The sequence below is a fragment of the Mirounga angustirostris genome, unplaced genomic scaffold (assembly GCF_029215605.1).
Source record: "Mirounga angustirostris isolate CCGP_5_RB_7025 unplaced genomic scaffold, mMirAng1.0.hap1 SCAF_5, whole genome shotgun sequence".
Taxonomy (NCBI): domain Eukaryota; kingdom Metazoa; phylum Chordata; class Mammalia; order Carnivora; family Phocidae; genus Mirounga; species Mirounga angustirostris.
This window is the reverse complement of record NW_026991713.1, coordinates 115,033,101-115,054,274: the sequence shown is the minus strand read 5'-3', so window position 1 is coordinate 115,054,274 and position 21,174 is coordinate 115,033,101. Positions and strand designations below refer to the sequence as shown.

At 40.2% G+C, this 21,174-nt stretch overlaps 1 protein-coding gene across 3 annotated transcripts in view; it reads left to right on the top strand.

Annotated features, from left to right (window-relative positions):
• The first annotated feature begins 3,413 nt into the window (after positions 1 to 3,413).
• APBB1IP (amyloid beta precursor protein binding family B member 1 interacting protein) overlaps positions 3,414 to 21,174 on the top strand; it is a 115,966-nt gene continuing 98,205 nt past the window's right edge. The window contains exon 1 of one of the 3 annotated variants that reach the window (XM_064591934.1): positions 3,414 to 3,434. The gene's annotated coding sequence lies outside the window, so the exon portion shown is untranslated. Of the gene's footprint in view, positions 3,435 to 4,278; positions 4,414 to 21,174 lie in introns of those variants that run through there. The other 2 variants (XM_054507320.2, XM_045874269.3) reach the window with 2 other exon arrangements.

Below are 21,174 nucleotides of genomic sequence, written 5' to 3'. Positions count from 1 at the left end.
TAGATAAGTGGATAAAGAAGATGTGATATATACATACAATAGAATATTACTCAGCCATAAAAATGAATGAAATCTTGCCATTTGCAATAACACAGAGGGACATAGAGAGTATTTCGTTAAGTCCAACAGAGAAAGACAAATATATGCTTTCCCTGATATGTGGAATCTAAAAAAACAAATGAACAAACAAAATACAGAAACAGATTTATAAATACAGAGAACAAGCTGGTAGTTGCCAGAGATGAGGAGGTGAGGGCGGGCAATGGGTGAAATTGACAAAGGGAATTAAGAGGTACAAACTTTCAGTTATATATTAAATAAGTCACAGGAATGAAAAGTACAGCATGGGGAATATAGTCAATAATACTGCAATAATTTTGTATAGTAATAGGGGTAACTACACCTACCATGGTGAGCATTTTGTAACGTATATAATTGCCAAATCACTATGTGTGATTTGTACTATACACCAAAACTAACATAATATTATATGTAAGTTTACAATTACAAAGAAAAAAAAAGAAGTTAAGAGCTTTTTACTGTCAATTATCTCTACTCTCTTTTAAATTTAACCCTTACTCTCACCTGGATTCTTCCTACTAGAAAACCATTTTAAAAAATAATAAAATCTTCCTCAGTTTCACATGTCTGATTCTGCCTTCCTATCCTTCTGTCTTTACATGCAAACTGCTCAAAAGTGTTATTTTGCTCATGGTCTTCATTTCTTTATACCCTATTTACTCCTCAACCCATATGGCCTCCAGCCTCAACATGCTATTAAAAACAGGTCTCTGTGGGATCATAGGGGAAGGGAGGGAAAAATAAAATAAGATGAAATCAGAGAGGGAGACAAACCATAAGAGACTCTTAACTATAGGAAGCAAACTGAGGGTTGCAGGAGGGGAGGTGGGTGGAAGGATGTGGTAACTGGGTGATGAGCATTAAGGAGGGCACTTGATGTAATGAGCATGGGGTGTTATATTCAACTGATGAATCACTGAACTCTATCTCTGAAGCTAATAATACACTATATGTTAATTAATTGAATTTAAATTAAATAAATAAATAAATAAAATAGGTCTCTGTGGTTGTTAATATGGTTCAAGTTAATGGGCACATCTTGATCTTCATCTTACATTAGTCTTAACATCCCCAGACATGGCTGAGTACCCCATCTTGTGACTTCCAAAACACTACTTTCTTCTGGTTTGCCTCCTTCCCCATAGAGCTCTTCCTTTGTCTCCTTTGCAGGCTCAGCTTTCCTCTACTTTGATGGTGATGTTCCTTAAGGCTTAGCATTAGGTCATTCTCTCATCCTACTCACTTCTCTCTAAGCCATCTCATCAATGACCACCTGTAGGTAGATTACCCAAACTGTGCATCTCTAACTCTAAACCATGCTCTGAGCATCAGACACTTACACACCTTTCTACATGAGGTCTCTCCACTCACATGCCTCAAAGGTTTGTCAAACTCAACTTGTTCAAAATAAAACTATCTTCCCTTCCCCCCTAACAGTCTCCCCACCCCCAGAGTTCCTTATCTCATTGAATGGCAGTGACATCCATCATTATCCAAGCCTGAATCTTAGTGGGCATCCTTGGCTCCTCCCTCTTCCTCACTCTGTCCACATCCACTCATCACAGTCTCCTATCAACTACCTTGTAAATATCTCTCAGGTCCATCCACTTCTTTCTATTTCCACTGCCACCAGTCTAGTCCAAACCATTATAATCTCTCACCCAGCCTAGTTCAGAAATATTCCTGCACCCATTTTTCTCCTCATCTGATCAATTCCCCAAACTATAGCCAGAGTGATTTTCCTAAAGCGCAAATCCTACCACAATCTCACTGCTTTTAGGATGAGAAAACAATCTTTGACATGGTTCTCACGGTCCTACATGGTTTGTCCCTACTGACCTTTCTCTGTCTAGCCTCGCCTCACACCAGAGCTCCCAGGACTCCAGTCACACTAGTTCACATTCAGTTCCTAATCCCTTCTGCCACTCTGCCACTTCCCCACTCCTGCAGCAGCCCATCAGCAAACATTGTTGGTTCTGCTTTGAAACTGTCTTGAATCCAAACTTTTCCCATCATCCCCACTGTTAGAATACTAACCAAAACCACCACCATCTTTCACCTGGGCTATTGCCACAACCTACTGAGTGACCTCTCACTGCCCTTTGTCTTGCCCCATCCGATCCATTTCCAATCACCAACCAGCATGATGGCATACAGCAGAAGTCAAATCATGTACTTTCTAAAATCCTTCCAATAGCTCCCCAATGCAATCAGAATAAAACTCAAAGTCCTCAAGGCTTACCCCAAGGCCCTGCCTGATCTGGTCCCTATCTACCTCTCTGTCCCCATCCTCTACCACTGCCCTACTCTTTTGCTATATGCCAGTCACACTGGCCTTCTTTCTAACCTTCTATGTTCCTATCTTAAGACCTTTGCTTGCTCTTCCTTCTCTGGAATGTTTTTCCAAACCTCGGAATGGCTGCCCCTTTTCATTATTTTGCAAAGAGATATTGCCTGCCCACTCTTCCTCTTCTATGTAAGTCACTCCATCGCTTGACTTTCTATATAGTACTGACTGTTCAGAACCTTCCAATGGCTTCCTATCTCACAGTGAAGTCCCTACCATAGCCAGAAAGGACACACATGATCTGGCCACAATTTCCTCTTTGATCTCATATACCACCTGTCTCCCTCTCACTCTGCTCCATCCATACTAGCTTCCTTGCTGTTCTTCCAGTATTTCAAGTGCCCTCCTAACCCAGAGCCTTTGAACATTCTCATTCAAAAATCCACATGAGTTAATCTCTCATGTCATTTAGGTCTGGCTCAAGTGACACATATCGAAAGCTCTTCCTTGATGATCCTAATTAATATAACGGCTCCATCCCCCTACTATCACTCTCACCTCTTAATTCCCTTCAAAATACTTACATTACTTAACATGTTAAATATTAATTTGCTTTCTTCCATCTAGAAAGTACCACCCACCAGAGCAGGAATTGTTTTCTTCACAACTATTTTCATCGTTCTTAGATGAGTAGGTGCTTATAAGTTTTTTATTAAATGACTGAATTATCTAATTTACCTAATTAATTTACGTGTCCAATGTATGTCTTTATGCCTTCTCCACCACCTTCCCCACATAAAAAGCCCTTGAAGACACAGCTTTTACAGGGGAAGAGGAGGTTCATTCAACCACATTTACAAATCCTAACTGTTTTTAACTTCTGTATTTTCAGATCTCCCCACTCTCAGGAGGCTCTACTTCCGATGAGTCTCGGGTTACTTCCAGTCAGTCCTTTGCTATCACAAATCCTGCCGGGCGTGGGTATATGCAAAACTTTTTGTCATCACTCAATCGTCCTAAGACATTCCTAGAAGTGGGATTTCTGGATCAAACGGTAACTGCATATGTAAGTTTAATAGCTATTGCTGAATTCGCCTCCACGGGGTTCATACGACTTTGGATTTCCACTCGCAATGTGTGAGAGTGCCTGTTTCTTCACAGCCTCCCGCGCCAACTCAGTGTCGTTAAACTTTGGGGGGTTTGCCAATCGCACAGTTGAGAAATGGGCTGAGTCGAGCGCGCCCTTCCCCGCCTGACCCCCGACCTCCGACTCCACCCGGGTTCCCGCAGAGACCCGCGCCCCCTAGAGCGCGTCCCTGCGGACCGGCGGGCAGGCGCGCAGGCGCGGGGTCGCTCTGCTCCGCACTCCCGCGCCATGTCCCCCAAGGGTGGGCTGCGCGCCGCGGGAAGATCCGGCCTTGCTCAACTGGCCCGAAAGAGGAAGCGCAGAGGGGCTGAAGTAAACACTCAGGAAGGCCGTTGCAAAAGAGACCAGGGTCTCGGGCTTATGCGGAGCCGTCGTCTGGCCCCACATCCCTTAGCCACTAATAGATCGAGCGACAAAGGAGGATCATTCAGCGAGGGAATTCTCAGAGAAGAGGGCGCGCGTAGGGGAGGGGCGAGAGAGGAAGGCCCAACTTTTCCCAGAACTTAAAAAACAAAAACTTTTTTTTCCCTTCAGGGGTGTGGTGTGGCGGGGGAGAAATAGGGGAAATGAGGCACAGACCCGATGAGTTGGAAAAAGCAGCCCCCGAGTCTTAGAAGTCTTCATCCACACATCCTCCCGCGGGTGTGCCTCCCACCAGGCGCCCCCGTTGCACCTCGATGCAAAGCGGCGCGGCGAGCGCCACACGTCGGCGCGCTGCGTGGAAAGGGCAGGGCTGACACCACTTCCTCTCCGAGGCGGCGGACCTGAGCCCGGGTGGAGCCCAGTGTGCCGCCTCGCCTGCCCCGCCGCTGCCCCGCCGCTGCCCCGCCGCCGGCCCGCCCTCACCCGCGCCCGCGCCCGCGCAGAATCCCTGCCGAGTCCGCGCGGAGCCGTCAAGGTAAGCGGCGCCGGCCGGTCCGGGCGCCCTGCGAGCTGCAGCCGGGACCCTTGGGGCTGCCGCGGGACCATGTGTCCAGTGGCTCTGGTCCCGGCTCCGACGCAGCTCCCGGCCGTGGCCCGGAGAACTCGCGCCTCCCGCTTGGCCCTCGAGGGGAGCGCGTCCCCGGGGTCCCCTTTGCTGACCTCAGCCCTTGACCCAGCTACGCGGGGCTTGGGGCGCGGGCTCGTCTTCCCCGCGTTTTCTTTCATCACATTTGACTGATTTCCTGCCCAGAAAATTGCTTCAGGGACAGACGGGTAACCCGTCTGAACCCTCGCCTGTCCAGCAGCCCAGGAGCCCCAACCTGACCCTCGGAAGGAATTCCTGGGGGGGGGCGCGTTTTAAGGCACTGTAGATTCAGTGCGAGTCGTGTGAGAATTTGAGAGTGACGATCGCAGTCTGACGTGTCTTAGAGTGTTTGCTGACTTTAAAACTTTGGACATCTGTTTCTTCTTTTTAAAAACATCTTTACCAGTGATTGGCCTTTCCATTTTAAAATAAGATAGAGGGCCGGTTTGGACACCAGGAGTTAGTCTCATAATTTGGCGTAGAGTGAATGTCCGGAGTGCCATTTCATAGAATGAAGGAAACTGAGTAGGATATCCTATCCAGGAGTCCCCCTGAAGACTTTGCCCCTGCACCTCTGATTTTCCTTGTGGGAAGGTATTTCTTATTTATACCATTGTAGAACACCAGACGTGTAGTTTCTAGCGCGACTCAGAGTAAAGTGGTTCAAAAAGAACTTTTAATGTGGTTATTAGAGAAAGAGAAAAGGAGTGAAGGAGGAAAGTAACATGGGGAAAAGGCACATGAGTTTATTATTCCCCAGGGTATTATTTCTGGTGGTAAAATGTGGTTTAAATAAAGGCAAGGGTACTTAATACCTACTACTAATTCTAAATTCTAGGCCTCTGAACAGAAATTTCAGAAAAGAGAGCTTTTGTACACTGGCAATTTTCCCTCTGGCCTCACTGAAATAGTCTTACAGTTAAGACTGGCTAGCAAAATTCACAGAAAATCTACTAAGAAATCTTCTATAATGTCTTCCGGGTGGTATTTCCTGCCTGTTTAACATGTTGTGAAAGGTCTAAGAAATATAATGTCATCTTCAGGCTGTTAATACTTAATAATTTTCACACTGGTACTAATATTTGTGTCTTTTCTGGATACTTGGGATATTTGGATTATAACTCCATATCTGCCTTTAACTAGACAAGGGTGACTTTGATTAAGGTGCTTTAACCTCCCTGGACCTGAGATAACTTATTCGTAAAGTGAGATTGTTGGGCTAGAGTATGTCTGTCATTATAATAGCAATTGGCGAACTGCTATAATTCTTTGAATTTGTCCTGTCTGAAATGCTGGCAAAGTTAGAATTGCTGATCACACAGAAAAGGACGGAAAATGTCATAATGATAACAGATTTTGTTAGAGTCTGAAATATCAACACTTTTGAGGCCTTTTGTTTCTCGGAAGTTCTTTTAAAAGTAGTCAATTTTTGGTCTATATGTAAGATGGCCGATTTCCATTCTGTTGAGAAACTAAGATGGGGAATTGATGTGCCCAAGCTTGGGGCGGTCGATATTAAATTTCAAAATTTTTCAATTATTATTTCTCAAGAAATATAACTTTATAATACGGATTACCTTATGATTTAGTTACTTTAAATCTTAAACACAGTACTTACTAGGTTATGTAGTGTCCATTAATGTTTCATATTTTTATACCCTAGGAATGTATACCAATCATCTATTTTATTAACCTTTATTTACTTATAACAAAAACGTTCTAGATATTTTCATATTATTATTAGAATGAGCTATTTATAAAATTTATTGCCATAAATGTCTGTATTTGATATGCGACTCTGAATTTCTTCAAACCATACTACTTTCAAAAGAAAGAGAAAAGGAGTAATTATTATTATTTTCATTTACTTCTAAACCCTCTTCGATCTTATTTTAATTATCTTTATATCCAAAACCTTTTAGTGAGTCCACAAATCTTATAATAAATTAAGTTGGTGTTTCATAGTTTACCACACCAAAATATTTTCCATTTCAAAGACCTCATGAGTTTATTTTATAGGCAACAGAATGATCTTAGTAATTCTCACCTCAAAATAGAACAATGCTTACTAATATAATTAATATTATAGTATGTAAATATGTCTATATTTATGTCAGTTCTGTCATCCTGTGTGGCAAATAGCTTAAAGTTTAAGCAATTATTATAAGTTCAAGTGCATAATAAATGCCAGGATTTGAGGCATTAGATCGGTACACTGGTTGTATAGTCATGTGTATGTGTATTACAGTTATAGTTGTCATGAGAAACATGATTTGTAGGGGAAACTGCTATATATTTGGAAAAGCTGACAGTTAGATGTCTCTTGAGAAGAGAGAACAGCAGCACTAAGGATTGGCATTGAATGAGCTACACTCAGTTTAAGGGGCTAGACTGGACGTGCGGCATGACAAGGTGGGGCCTGTGGACTAGAGGATGTGACCTGCCACCACCACATCCTCATTATCTAGCCAAATTCCTGGGACCATAGTTGGGACTCAAGAAATGTTTGCTAAGTGTCCAGATATATCAGTTCCACTTCTGGGTTGTACCATCAAAATGTCACAAGCCCCTGACCTAGGCAAGCCCATTGGTACCAACCCTGAGGTATAAGCAGGTAGAGATGTAGCACCACTCCAAGGAACCACATCGTCTCAGCATGCACTCTAAAGCTTGAACTCATGACGTGGTTTCTAAACATTTCCTGAAGATTGACAATGCACGTGAATCACTAAGAATCGTATTGTAAGAGTTATTTTCTTTCTTCTCTGTCAACTCAGCTTCCTCTTTATCACCAAATGGTGATCATAAATAATTATTCTATTTATTTAGCTTACATTTTGGACCAGACTCTGTGCTAATTAATTTAGATGTGTCATTGCATTAATCCTCACATCCTGGGCTTATGCCATGAAAGCACAGAGAGGTTAAGAAGGTTACACAGAGAGTAAGAAGAGGAGCTGACCTTTGAACTGAGCTAGTCTCATACCAAAACCCTAGGAGCTGTCCCAGGAATAGGGCTCAAATGGTGAAAAGACATGGGACCATTCCTCAGTGAACTTCTAGTCTAGTTGGGTGGGGGCACATAAATGGGCAGTTACAGTTCTACACGTGACCAGAATTGTGCGCTGTGGAAGCAGATATCAGATCCCTATACCACAGTGGGGTCAAGGAAGGGAGGATGAAATGAAGGTAAGCAAGGAACTTGCCTTGCTATAGTGGGAAGACAAAATATTATAATCAACTGTGAAGTTATTATGTTTATGTATGTCTTTTGAAAAAGTAATCTGCTTTGGCAGCCATCACATGTTTTCGTTTTTGTCTTTATTCTCATCCCTCTTGATAGCTTGCTAGGTTGATTAAATCAATAAAGCAATGAGTTTAATTTGTTTGTTTGTTTCTGCTGGGGATCTTTCTGATTTGATCTCATATCACAGACTCATCAGTGAGATGGTTGTGGGCTGGGAGAGGGTATAAATGATAAATCAACAGCAGTTATGTTTCCACAAACTGGCTAGATGACCTATGTTCAGAGAGCTACATCGTATCAAACTGGAGGGAAGATAAAGAGTGGTAGTAGAACAAGTAAATGCTAGACTGGATTTATTTTTGTCCTTCCTTTTTTATTATGAAATGTTTCATACAGGGCACCTGGGTGGCTCAGTCGGTTAGGCGACTGCCTTCGGCTCAGGTCATGATCCTGGAGTCCCGGGATTGAGTCCCACATCGGGCTCCCTGCTCGGCAGGGAGTCTGCTTCTCCCTCTGACCCTTCTCCCTCTCATACTCTCTGTCTCTCATTCTGTCTCAAATAAATAAATAATAAAAAATCTTTAAAAAAAAAAAAAAGAAATGTTTCATACATACAAAAGATGGTGTATAATGTATATGCAGATTATAACAATAATAAAGCCAACATCTGGATACCTATCACCCACCTGAAGAAGTAAAATATTACCAATATATCTTCTGACTTCCTCCCAATAGCATTCCCTATTTTCTCAACAGACATAATCAGTATTGGGAATGTGCTGGGTTTTTTTAAAAAAAAAAAAGCATTTAGAAAGCATGTACATGCATTTGCAAACATGTCAAACTGGGAATTAAGAGTGCACTGGCACTTGGGAAACTGAGATTAGAATCTCCACCAACTGTAGGCACGATTATAAATAGAGTGCCCTGTTAGGTGAAGACGACTTATTTTAAATAGCATAAAAGCAAAGTGGCTTATAAATGATTATGAGTAAGTACCATGGAAATAGTTAGGGGTATCTTAGTCATTACTGAAGTGACCAAGATTCACCAGTGGATAACTATAACTTTTAAGTGTAATAAAGAATATATAATTTAGGAACTCATCATTTTTTCATATTGCTTAGATTTCTACCTTAAATACAATTCAGTCATTTAAAAAATATTTGCCAAGCACTATTTCAGGTGCTTGAGACATGTTGACGAACAAGAGAGGCAAAGATCTCTGCATTTATGGAGTTTATACTTCTAATGGGGAGACATAGACAATAGTCAGTAAACATAATAAATAAGTAAATAATGTAGGTAGTAATAAGTGAAAAGTGTCATAAAAAAAGACAAAGTTAAACAAAGTAAAGTTGTAGTATTTAATAAGGTGGTCAGGTTTGGCGTCACTGGGTAGATAGGATTTGAACAAAGTTTTGAAGGAGTTAACTAAGAGGCTATCTGAGAGAACTGTGTTCCCGGTAGGGGGAACAGCCAGGGCCAAGGCTATAAGGCAGGGGTCTGCCTGGTGTATTCAAGAAACAAGAAGGCCCATGTGGCTAGAAGGTATAAGAACAGGAAGAGAGTAGCAAGAGATGTGGTTGGAGAGGAGCACAAAGAGGTGGCAGATCATGTAGGGTCTTGTGGGCCATTGTAAGAATTTTCGCTTTTACTCTGAGTGAAACTGAGGGGCGATTGTGGAATTCTGGGGAAAGGAGTAACATGATCTGACTTACATTTAATAGACTCACTCTGGGGCCCCTGGGTGGCTCAGTCATTAAGTGTCTGCCTTCAGCTTAGGTCATGATCCCAGGGTTCTGGGATCAGGCTCACTGCTCCACAGAAAGCCTGCTTCTCCCTCTCCCCACTCCCCCTGCTTGTGTTCCCTTCTCTCGCTGTGTCTCTGTCAAATAAATAAATAAAATCTTTTAAAAATAAATAAAATAAAAAATAAAAGGCTCTCTCTGACTGCTTGAGAATAAGCTGAACAGAGTAAGGATGAAAGCCAGGAGCCATTTAGGAGGCTTTAGGAATCACCGTGTATTTTGAAGGTAGAGCCAATAGGATGTGGGGTTTGAGAGAAAAAGGAGTCAGTGATGACTCCAAAGTCTTGGTCTAAACAACTAGAAGATGGAACTGCCATCAGTTGATGGGGAGGTTGGAGAGGAGATGGTCCGAAGTTCAGCTTCAGATACGGATATGAAGTATCAACTGGTAATAACTATGTGCTTATTACATATAAGGCTAAGGTCATTTAGGCTAAGTAGCTATTTGAGAATATACTGTTATTTTCACTTTACAAAATTAGAAATGATTGCTTGGGAGTTAAAGAAATGGAACGTAAAACCAGGTCTTTTAGATCCTAAAGCTTTAACCATTCTTTGAAAATTTGCTGAAAATGAAAGAAAAAAACAAAACCCTTGCTGAAAAGGTTGACCAATAATCTTTATTATGCAGATAAGAATATAGTCAACTAATCAGTAATATTCTACCTCTATGAGGGTCTAGACAATGAAAATTGTTTTTAATGAGTGGAAAAGCAAGAAATAGGTACTAAAGATCATACATAAAGTGCTAACCAGTGAGATGGGCATTATGCAATACAAGGTTTCTGTGTGTTTAAGAGCAGATTCTGAGGGACGACGGACAAAGACCTCTTCCACAAAGGAGATTTTTATCTCAACCAGAGGTTAAGGTTTTTATATTTTCAAAATCTAAGACCAAATTCAGAAGAGAGGGGAGCTTCCCCTTGACACGGCTGGATTTCAGATGGATGCAAGTGTTCAAGCAGGGCCAAAGGGTCACTAACAGCTGTTGAAGAATGTTAGATGACACCGTTACAGTATTTGGAAAGCTGAAAGTACTTCCTACTTCATTAGGAAGTATACTGAAATGGTGATAATTGATGTTTCCTTTGTTCTGGCTATAATAGGCATCAAAACAGCATAGTTATGGAATGGTAGTATTTAGTGGAATGCTGCTTAAGTGGTCGATTACCATTTAATAGACTGTGTTTTTCACCAGGCAAAACTCTAGTCTTCAGTTAAGTGCATTAAGATTTCATCTCAAAAATAAAAGAAATAATTCGTTAAGGGAAGGAGGGAACACCACAAAATTTTTTGCAGGAGATTTACAGTATATTAATTATGTTACTAAGTAAATTTATCTAAGGCTACTCTATTTATAGTACAACATTAACAATCTCATTCATGTCTGCTAATAACATAAAATTCACAACTGACAGGTCAGTGAACTGAGTAACTTCAGGATATAGTATTGGTTTTTGTTTTTTTAAGAGGATGGCTTCCTTCTGATTAAATTCCATAAATGATATGGCTTAGCAAACCAACAAGACTATTTCTTAACATGCTTACTAATTCAGTGACATTATATTTACCCTATTGCAAGCAACAAACATAAATAAGGGGCTTGGGCCATGATTGTGGGCAAATGCAATGCAATGTTGTAAACACATAGCTCATAAGACCACTACTGAGTAGAGACGCTGAAACTCCAAGGTAGCTCACTCCACTGACTGTCAGAGCAGATAAGCCTCCCTCAAAGCGAGGCTTACAGAGGGAGTATGGTTCTTATGCATATCCTTGAGTTGCATGAAACTGTTCAACATGCTGCAATCAGAACTTTTTTTTTTTTTCAGTTTCAACACACATCTATTAAAGGCCAACGATGTGCCCTGAGTGGAGGGTATAAAATAGAAAAAGAATTGGCCCCTAACCTCAAGAAGCTTCTAGTTGAGTGGGAGAGACAAGCCTGGAAATAAACACATTGCAGTCTGATATGCAGTGATAGGTGCAGAAATAATATGGTGAAGAAGATGACTATAGGGAAGAGATTAGATAGGGGGTGACCAAGAGGCACTTTGAAGGATAAAGGTATTTCCAGGTGGCCGATGGAAGAAGGCCACCCCAGACCCCACATGTATGAAACAGTTTGGCAGTGCTGGAGCGTAAAGTACAGTGGGAAAGGAAAGGGGACAATTCATATTTAACATTTGGTGAGTAATATTCAAATTAGATTCATATGATACGGTCACTATAGTCTGTCATCTTTGAGTCAAATGTTATGACACTTTTAATCACAGAACTGTAGCACTCTAGACCAGCCCTGTTCAATAGAAATATAAGGCAAACCATATGTATAACTTCAAATTTTCAAGAAGCCACATTAGAAGCATAAAAAATAAACAATAACACTAATTTTAGTAATATATTTTATTTCATATATATCCCAAATGGTCATTTAGTTAATTAATATTAATTATACTAAATTGCATTAAATTTAAGTAATATTAAAATTATCGGTGAAGTCTTTTATTCTTTTTCTTCATACCAAGTCTTTTAAACCAAGCATGTTTTACCCTTATAGCACATCTCCATTTGAACTAGCCACCACTGAAGTGCTCAATAGCCTCATTGGCTACCAAAGTAGACAGCACAACTCCAGATAATGGCACAATTATTGTGTCCTAACTATGCATTGACGCTTCAGATGCATGGAGGATATTAGATGAATTATGAAGTAAGCTAAAGGGAAAAAGAAGGGAATAGCATTTTCTATTAGTATAGGGTCTGTCCCTGGAACCTGATTTTAATTCATATTTAAATCTGCTCTCAAATACTTTATTAGTCATCTAGCAACAAAAACAAACAAACTCAGATTAGCATTGCTTACCTTCCTTTTTATTCTTTCTCTTCCCCTCCTGCCTTATTTTTTGGATTCTGCCTAATAGTAACAGGGACTGAAAAAGAATGGAACTAAATGGTGGAGCAGCATGCCCTAAACCCACATCCGGCAAAATATGAACTGTTGCCCTAGGCGACAGTGGTTACCACCTCTCTCTCTTTCTCTCTCTCTCTCCCTGCTTCCACCTACTAGTTCATAAGCATCAACAGTAACTCTCTTTGCTGTGGTTCCCAACTCCAGAAATACAGGTAGTGATAAGATGTGGAAGATGGAGTTGTTTTGATTCATGGGTTTGGTATGAAAAAACCTCAGGGATATTCTGATGCCCTCTCTTGTTCAGAATGGTTAAGAATCTCTGCTGTAGAAACAATATTTACAGATGTCCTTCCCAGTGGCCTGGTCTTTTTAAAATGCCTGGTCTATGAAAAAATGGCAGTCCAGCTCCATTTCTAGGTACACAGAAATGCAACAAACAAAGGTACCCATCCAGTTGTGAACATGGGAATGTGTGTGTGAATATGTGACTGATGTTTGTCTCCACTACTGGTTTTAGATGGAGAATATAGTAATAAAAGTACTGATGATGTTGATAACAGTAATAGATGATATTAGTATCACTAATAGCACTTTAAATGTGCCTGGCACTAAACTAAGCACTTTACAGACACCATCTCATCCCCGTGAGAGAGAGACTGTTTTCATTGCCATTTTACAGCTGAGGATACTAAGCCAACAGAGAGGTTAAATAACTTGCCCAAGATTACCCAGCTGCTGAGTATATTTATTACTGAGTAAATGGTGTGTGTCAACACTTGATGAAAATACAAGGTTCCATATCTGAACTCCTAATGTAGTGTGAAAGACAGACACACAATTATATTAGAGCTGGACATACAGACACTGTAACAGAGGTATGAGCAGAGCAGGTGCCAGCTTCCACCTCTTAATAATCACAATACTTGGGGCGCCTGGGTGGCTCAGTTGTTAAGCATCTGCCTTCGGCTCAGGTCATGATCCCAGGGTCCTGGGATCGAGCCCTGCATCAGGCTCCCTGCTCCGCGGGAAGCCTGTTTCTCCCTCTCCCTCTCCCCCTGCTTGTGATCCTGCTCTCACTGTGTCTCTCTCTGTCAAATAAATAAATAAAATCTTTAAAAAAAAAAATCACAATACTTGTTTTCAGAAAGCAACATGGCATGCTGATTGTGAATGTGAGCCTTTGAGTTAGACCCAGGCACAGTCCAGTTCACCGCTCACTAGTTGCATGAGCACAAATCTAGCTTGAGTTTCATAACCTGTAAAATTAGAATAATGTCACCACATCAGGGGATTATTTTGAAAATTAAATGAGACACTCTGGGCGTCTGACCTGTCATGATTGTTCTATATTTATAACTCCTACTATTGTTATTTTAAAGCCAGCATTAATATATATTAATAAGAGCTAGCATATATTGAGTTAAGTGCCAGCCATGGCACTGTGCCAGGTACCAAGAGAGTTAAGGTGTAAATTTTGCCTCTTCAACATAGTTCAGAGAGTAACGGTACATATAAAGACAGAGATAAACCATAAGGAAGCTGATGAACTGTCAAATTAGTGATCCTCACACTGCTGCTATAGGATTCAAGATGAGCGAAGATCACCAGGATCCAGCAGTGAGCCTTGAGCTGGCCTTGCGTAGTGGGTAAGACTGATCTAAGTCAAGAAAAAGAGGAGAAATAACACAGAGACAATACAAATGGTGTGTATGGAGGAAGAGAAATAAACTACTTTCACTGTAAGCAAAGGTTTAATGAAAGATGTTGATGAATTTGGAGTGGTATGTGTGGTGGGGATTGTTGATGAGTTCATCCTGGAAGGTATTTTCTCTGATCAGCTTTTCTAGCTAGCTGGGAACATGCCAAGATGGCCTGCTACACAGGCAACAATGAGGGCCATAGATCAACCATTTAGCTTCTGCTTCCTGACTAGGAGTACTGGCCTCCCTGCCACCTACTCCTTCACCTTCTGCTTGTCTTCCTCTGATTCACATGGCCAGATTTGGTGTTTGTACCCTTTGGAACAAGAGTGCTCAGACAGCCTATTGATGTGATCTTGGAGACTGCTGATGTTCCTCGGGCTACAGTACAAACCCTGATCACTTATGGAAAAGGCATCAGGGGCCAGTTGCCCCTGGTGCATATTGACAGAGGAGGGGCTTGAATGACCCTCCACAATTTGATATAAAGGGACGAGAGAATAATTTCATTTTTGACAGGTTGTTTCTGCTACAGAACTTCATTTGTGTTACTCAGGAACCTGCTGGGAAAATGAGCCAAATGGTATAAGGAGTTCAGACTCTTTACCAAGAGGCAAATAAATGATAGAGATGCTGAGAAAAACAATATATTTCTTAGCTAATTGGAATATAAAGGTGAGCCATGAATTAAGTACTGTGAATGTATCGTCATTAAAAAGGTATTTAAGGATGTGTAGTTTAACTTAGTAAAGTTACCTGGTAACTGCTACGTGAAACACATATAAAACACATACACTTCTAGAAGTTGAATTTCACTCCATACCTGCTGATTCAGTTGTTTGGGGTTCTTGAGGTTTTGGGGTGTTTTGTTTTGCTGGTATCTGTGTATTTTAAATCAAGGATAAATTTCTATGCCAGGTTAATCAGTAATGTTTCTATGGTTGGACTCAGTCTAAGCCAGTGTTGCTGAAGTCTGGTTCTTTGCAGGAGCAATCATAAATTTACCCTAAGTCCATTTGGATTGGTCCTGGCTTATAGCAGTTTAGTGCTTACTGTTACAGTTTCTTTTTATTTTTATCATAGTGGCTGGTTCACTGCTATGTACATTTGCACAAATGACTCAATGAGTATTTTCTGGTTCAATGTGCAGAGCACTATAAGTTATTACATCACAGAAAGAGAAAAAGACCTTTTTTGCGGGGGGGACCTTAAGGTATAAAAAAACACTCTGCTCTCAATAGCATCTATTTAAAAATGACTCATACTATACACAAAAATTAACTCAAAATGGATCATAGACCTAAATGAAGAGCTCAAATTGTAAAACTCTTGGGGAAAACATAGGATTAGATCTTTATAACCTTGGGTGAAGTAATAGTTTCTTAGATATAATACCAAACAAACACACACACTCACAAATAGATAAATTGGACTTCTTTCCAATTTAAAACTTCTGTGCTGCATACGGTACCATCAAGAAAGTACAAAGACAATGCTCAGAATAGAATAAAATATTTTATACAGAGAGTAAATTATATACAGAGAGTCCCCACCTTATGATGGTTCGACTTACAACTTTTTGAATTGTATTTGAATTTCAACCATGGTTGAAAGCAGTGCTCATTCAGTAGAAACTGTACTTTGAATTTTGGATGTGGATCTTTTCCCAGGCTAGCGATATATGGTACAATACTCTCTCATGATGCTGGGCACTGGCCCCGAGCCTCAGCCCTTACAGCCACCGGATCACAAGGCTCAACAACTGATACACTTACAACTGTTCTGCACCCATACAACCATTGTGTTTTTCGCTTTCAGTGCAGTGTTCGATAAATTACGTAAGCTATTCAACACTTCAGTATAAAATAGGCTTTGCGTTAGATGATTTGCCTAACCGTAGACTAATGTAAGTATTCTGAGCACATTTAAGGTCAGCTAGGCAAAGCTATGATGTTCAGTAGGTTAGGCGTATTAAATGCATTTTTTACTTAGGATATTTTCACCTTAAAATGAGTTTATTGAAACATAACCCATCTGTATTTGTTAAGGGACTTATATTCAGAATATTTAAAGAAGTCTTATGACAACAACATAATATATATAAAAGACATATAATCCATTTTAATACTAGGGAGAAGATCTGAGGAAACTTTTCTCCAAAGAAGGTATAGAAATGACCAATTAGCACATGAAAATTGCTCAGCATCATTAGACATACGGGAAATGCAAATTAAAACCACAATGAGAACTTCATACTCACTAGGAGGGCTATAATCAAAATGAGAGACACATGTATTGATGAAGACATGGAGAAATTCAAAACTTCATACACTGCCAGTGGAATGTAAAATCACGCCACAGATTTGGAAAAACAGTTCAGCAGTTCCTCAAAAAGTTAAACTTATCATATAACCCAGCAGCTCCATTCCTGGGAATCCTAAGAGAAATGAAAACATATTCTATGCAAAATCCTGTACACAAATATTCATAGCAGCATAATTAATAATAGCTGAAAAGTGGAAACAACCCAAATGTCCATCAACTAATGAATGAATAATCAAAATATGGTGTTTCAGTACAATGAAATATTCAGCAATAAAAAGAAACAAATGCTGATACATATTATAACATGCATGAACTTTGAAAACATTATCCTTAAGTGAAAGAAGCCAGACACAAAAGACCACATTTTTTAAAAAACTTTTTATTTAAGTTTTGCTTAGTTACATACAGGGCAATATTTGCTTCTGGAGTAGAATTCAGTGATTCATCACATAAATACAACACCCAGTGCTCATCACAAGCGCCCTCCTTGATACCCATCACCCATCCAGCCCGTCCCCCACCCACCTCCCTCCATCAACCCTCAGTTTGTTCTCTATCATTAAGAGTCTCCTATGGTTTATTTCCCTCTCTCCTTTCTTTCCCCTGCTTCCCATATGTTCATCTGAGTGAGGTCAGATGGTATTTGTCTTTTTCTGACTGACTTACTTCACTTAGCATAATACACTCTAGCCCCATTCACATCATTGCAAATGGCAAGATTTCATTCTTTTAAATGCCTGAGTAATAGTCCATTGTATATATATACTCCATCTTCTTTATCCATTCATCAGTTGAATGGACGTTTGGGCTCTCTCCATAGTTTGGCTATTGTTGATAATGGTGTAAATATCAGGGGGGGATGTACTACTTAGAATCTGTATTTTTGTATTCTTTGGGTAAATACCTAGTACTACAATTGCTGGATTATAGGGTAGTTCTATTTTTAACCTTTTGAGGAACCTTCATACTGTTCTTCAGAGTGGCTGCACCAGTTTGCATTCCTACCAACAGTGTAAGAGCGTTCCCCTTTCTCCACATCCTCACCAATACCTGTTGTTTCTTGTGTTGTATTTTTAGCCATTTTTAGCCATTCTGACAGGTGTGAGGTAGTATCTCATAGTGTTTTGATTTGCATTTCCCTGATGATGAGTGATGTTGAGCATCTTTTCATGTGTCTGTTAGCCATCTGGATGTCTTTGGAAAAGTTTCTATTCATGTCTTCTGCTCGTTTCTTAACTGGATTATTAGTTTTTTAGGTGTCAAGTTTGATAAGTTCTTTATAGATTTTAGATACTAACCCTTTATCAGATATGTCGTTTGCAAATACCTTCTTCCATTCCAAAGGCTGCCTTTTAGTTTCATTGATTGTTTCCTTCAATGTACAGACGCTTTTTATCTTGATGAAACCCCAGTAGTTCACTTTTGCTTTTTGTTTCCCTTGCCTTCAGTGACGTGACTAGCAAGAAGTTGTGATGACCAAGGTCAAGGAGGTTTCTGCCCGTGTTCTCCTCTAGGATTTTGATGGTTTCCTGTCTCACATTTAGGTCTTTCAGCCATTTTGAATTTATTTTTGTGTATGGTGTAAGAAAGTGGTCTAGTTTCATTCTTCTGCATGTTGCTGGCCAGTTTTCCCAACACCATTTGTTGAAGAGACTTTCTTTTTTCCATTGGATATTCTTTCCTGCTTTGTTAAAGATTAGTTGACCATGTAATTGTGGATCCAATTCTGGGTTCTCTATTCTGTTCCATTGATCATCTGTTTTTGCGCCAGCATCGTACTGTCTTGATGCCAACAGCTTTGTAATATAGCTTGAAATCTAGAATTATGATGCCTCCAGTTTTGTTTTTCTTTTTCAGGATTGCTTTGGCTATTCAGGGTCTTTTGTGGTTCCATACAAATTTTAGGATTGTTTGTTCTACCTCTGTGAAAAATTCTGGTGGTATTTTGATAAGGATTGCATTAAATGTGTGTATTGCTTTACACATTTAATGCAATCCAAATATAGTATAGACATTTGTTCTTCCAATCCATGAGCATGGAATGCTTTTCCATTTCTTTGTGTCCTCTTCAATTTCTTTCCTAAGGGTTCTATAGTTTTCAGAGTACAGATCTCTTTTTTTTTTAAGGGGTGGAGGAGGGGCAAAGGGACAAGGAGAGAGAGAATCTTAAGCAGGCTCTACACCCAGCGCAGAGCCCAACACAGGACTCGATGTCACAACCCTGAGATCATGACCTAAGCCAAAATCAAGAGTTGGATGCTTAACCGACTGAGCCACCCAGACACCCCACCGTATAGATCTTTTAACTCTTTAGTTAGATTTATTCCTAGGTATCTCATTGTTTTGGCACAATTGCAAATAAGATCAATTCCTTGATTTCTTTTTCTGCTCCTTCATTGTTGGTGTATAGAAATGCAGTAGACTTTTGCACATTGATTTTATATCCTGCAACTTTGCTGAATTCATGTATTAGTTATAACCATTTTTTGGTGGAGTCTTTTGGGCTTTCTACATAGAGTATCATGTTGAAAAGACCACATACTGTATGGTTTCATTATTTGAAATGCCCACAATAAGCAAATTTATATAGAAAGAAAGTAGATTGGTGATTGCTTAGGGTGGGGGAGGGAAATGGTGAGTGACTGCCAATGAGTATGGAGTTTCTTTTAGGAGAGAAGAAAATTTTCTAAAATCAGATTTTATTGATGGTTGCACAACCCTATAGAAATACCAAAAACTATTGAATTATAAGCTTTAAACATTATGTGAATTATATCGTAATAAAAATATTTTTTAAAATATGGAGTGCAGGGACTGTGTTCAAGGTGCTGCTCTAACCACTGGGAAGATGAAAAGATGCATTAGAAGCAATTTGTACTCTGGCTCCAGGACATTAAAGAAGGCATCTAGTGTGCCAGCGGGTTATAAAGAAAACAGTAGTTATAGCAGCAGGGGAGGTTTTATGGGAAGAACATGATGATGTCTGGAAGGTGAAGTTGGAGAAGTTGATGGGGATCGGACTGTGAAAGAACATAAAAGCCACATTAAAAAGTATAGATTATATCCTGGAGACAGGAGAGAGCCACTGAAAAGTTATTGCTAATTGAAAGGATATGAAGAGAACTGGGTTTTAATAAGAAAACCCTGGTGGCATTTTAGACACTGGATTAAAGGAGAGACTAGAGGTAGGGAGATAAATAGTAAGCAGATGGCAGAGTCCTGGTAAGACCTATGGAGGAGCTGAACTAGGGTGATACTTGTGGAAAGAATGGGACAAGTTCAAGGGCATCAGGAAGGCTGCATTGACCAGACACACCGGCTGATCCAGTTGGGGGCTGGAACAGAAGGCTAACAAGATGCCCCTGAAATTCCTGAGAATGGCTGAGAGGAGATAATTGGATTATAGGTAAAGACAAATGTAGACTCAGGGTTTTTTTTTTTTGGTGGGGGGGGCAGTATTATGTGGGCAGAGGGATAGTCATGTCTAGGTGGCTCTTTTTAGCCACAAGTCTGAGTCTGGTCATCGCAAACACCCACAGCTATTATGTTAGCCCACCCTGTATTTCTTCGCTGAGCCTGTTCTTGACTTTGTCTCATCTGCTTTTCCACCTCCTAACGCTTCTGTTTCAGTTCCACATTTCTCGTGGCTCAGACGTTTGACTTCAGTGTCTTCTGCCCAAACACCCAGTCTCAGCCTCACTTCACTGCACTGTTCTTCCCTGGCATATGGTTAGCACCCAGAGCTGTGCTGACTTTCTCCCCAGTTCCCAACTTGGTTCTTGCAGCACCATGACCGATGGTGAGGAGCAGGGTGGAGAAGAGGAAGCTGGAAGGGGACCATGTTGTCGTTGAACACTGCCCTATGTGGGAATGTCCTATGAACAACGGAAGTATAAATGCAGGGCTCAATGTGAGGAGAGATGGAGACATGGATAAGTAAGCTGTTTCTGCTTCACTCTGCAACAATATCTACAGAGATTAGAGAATAGGAATAAAGATAATAGAAAACAAAGATCAGGGAGGATATATCCCAAAGATAATCCTGGATCAGAGCTAAAATGACTAAATCATTTTTCTGAAGTGGTAACTTTGTTGCCACCTTTGCTTCAAAAAATAGTTACAGCTGCATTTTTATGAAATCTGGATATTTTAATGGTCATACCTTTGCCAAGATAGCTGTCTAGATAACAGGAAGATGAGTGGAATGGAAGGTGTGAGGACTTCATGTGTGGTGTCTTGGCAGTTTTACTGAGACATCCATCTGGAAAGGTACATGAATACCTGATCAAAGAAACTAACCAAGCACAGTATCCCATTTTTCTTTCAGTGTCCATAACAGAGTGAACCTAAGTTCCCTCTTAATATATTATGTCTTTTATATCAGGACATCACTGAACAGTTGCAATGTTCTAAAATAAGTTATCAATGGTAAAGTTGGTGCAAAACAAAGACTATAGTATGGTAGCCAAAAACATTAAGACTGCATTTCATTTTATGTTTCCCATTCTGGTAAGATTATAAAGCACCAAATTCTTTAATATTCTTCAACATATTTCTGCATTCTGTTATGTTCCATCATTGTCTGTTTTATTCTTATACTATTATTGTTTTGCTTTAATTATTGTCATTGTGGAAGGTTTTCATTCTTTTTTT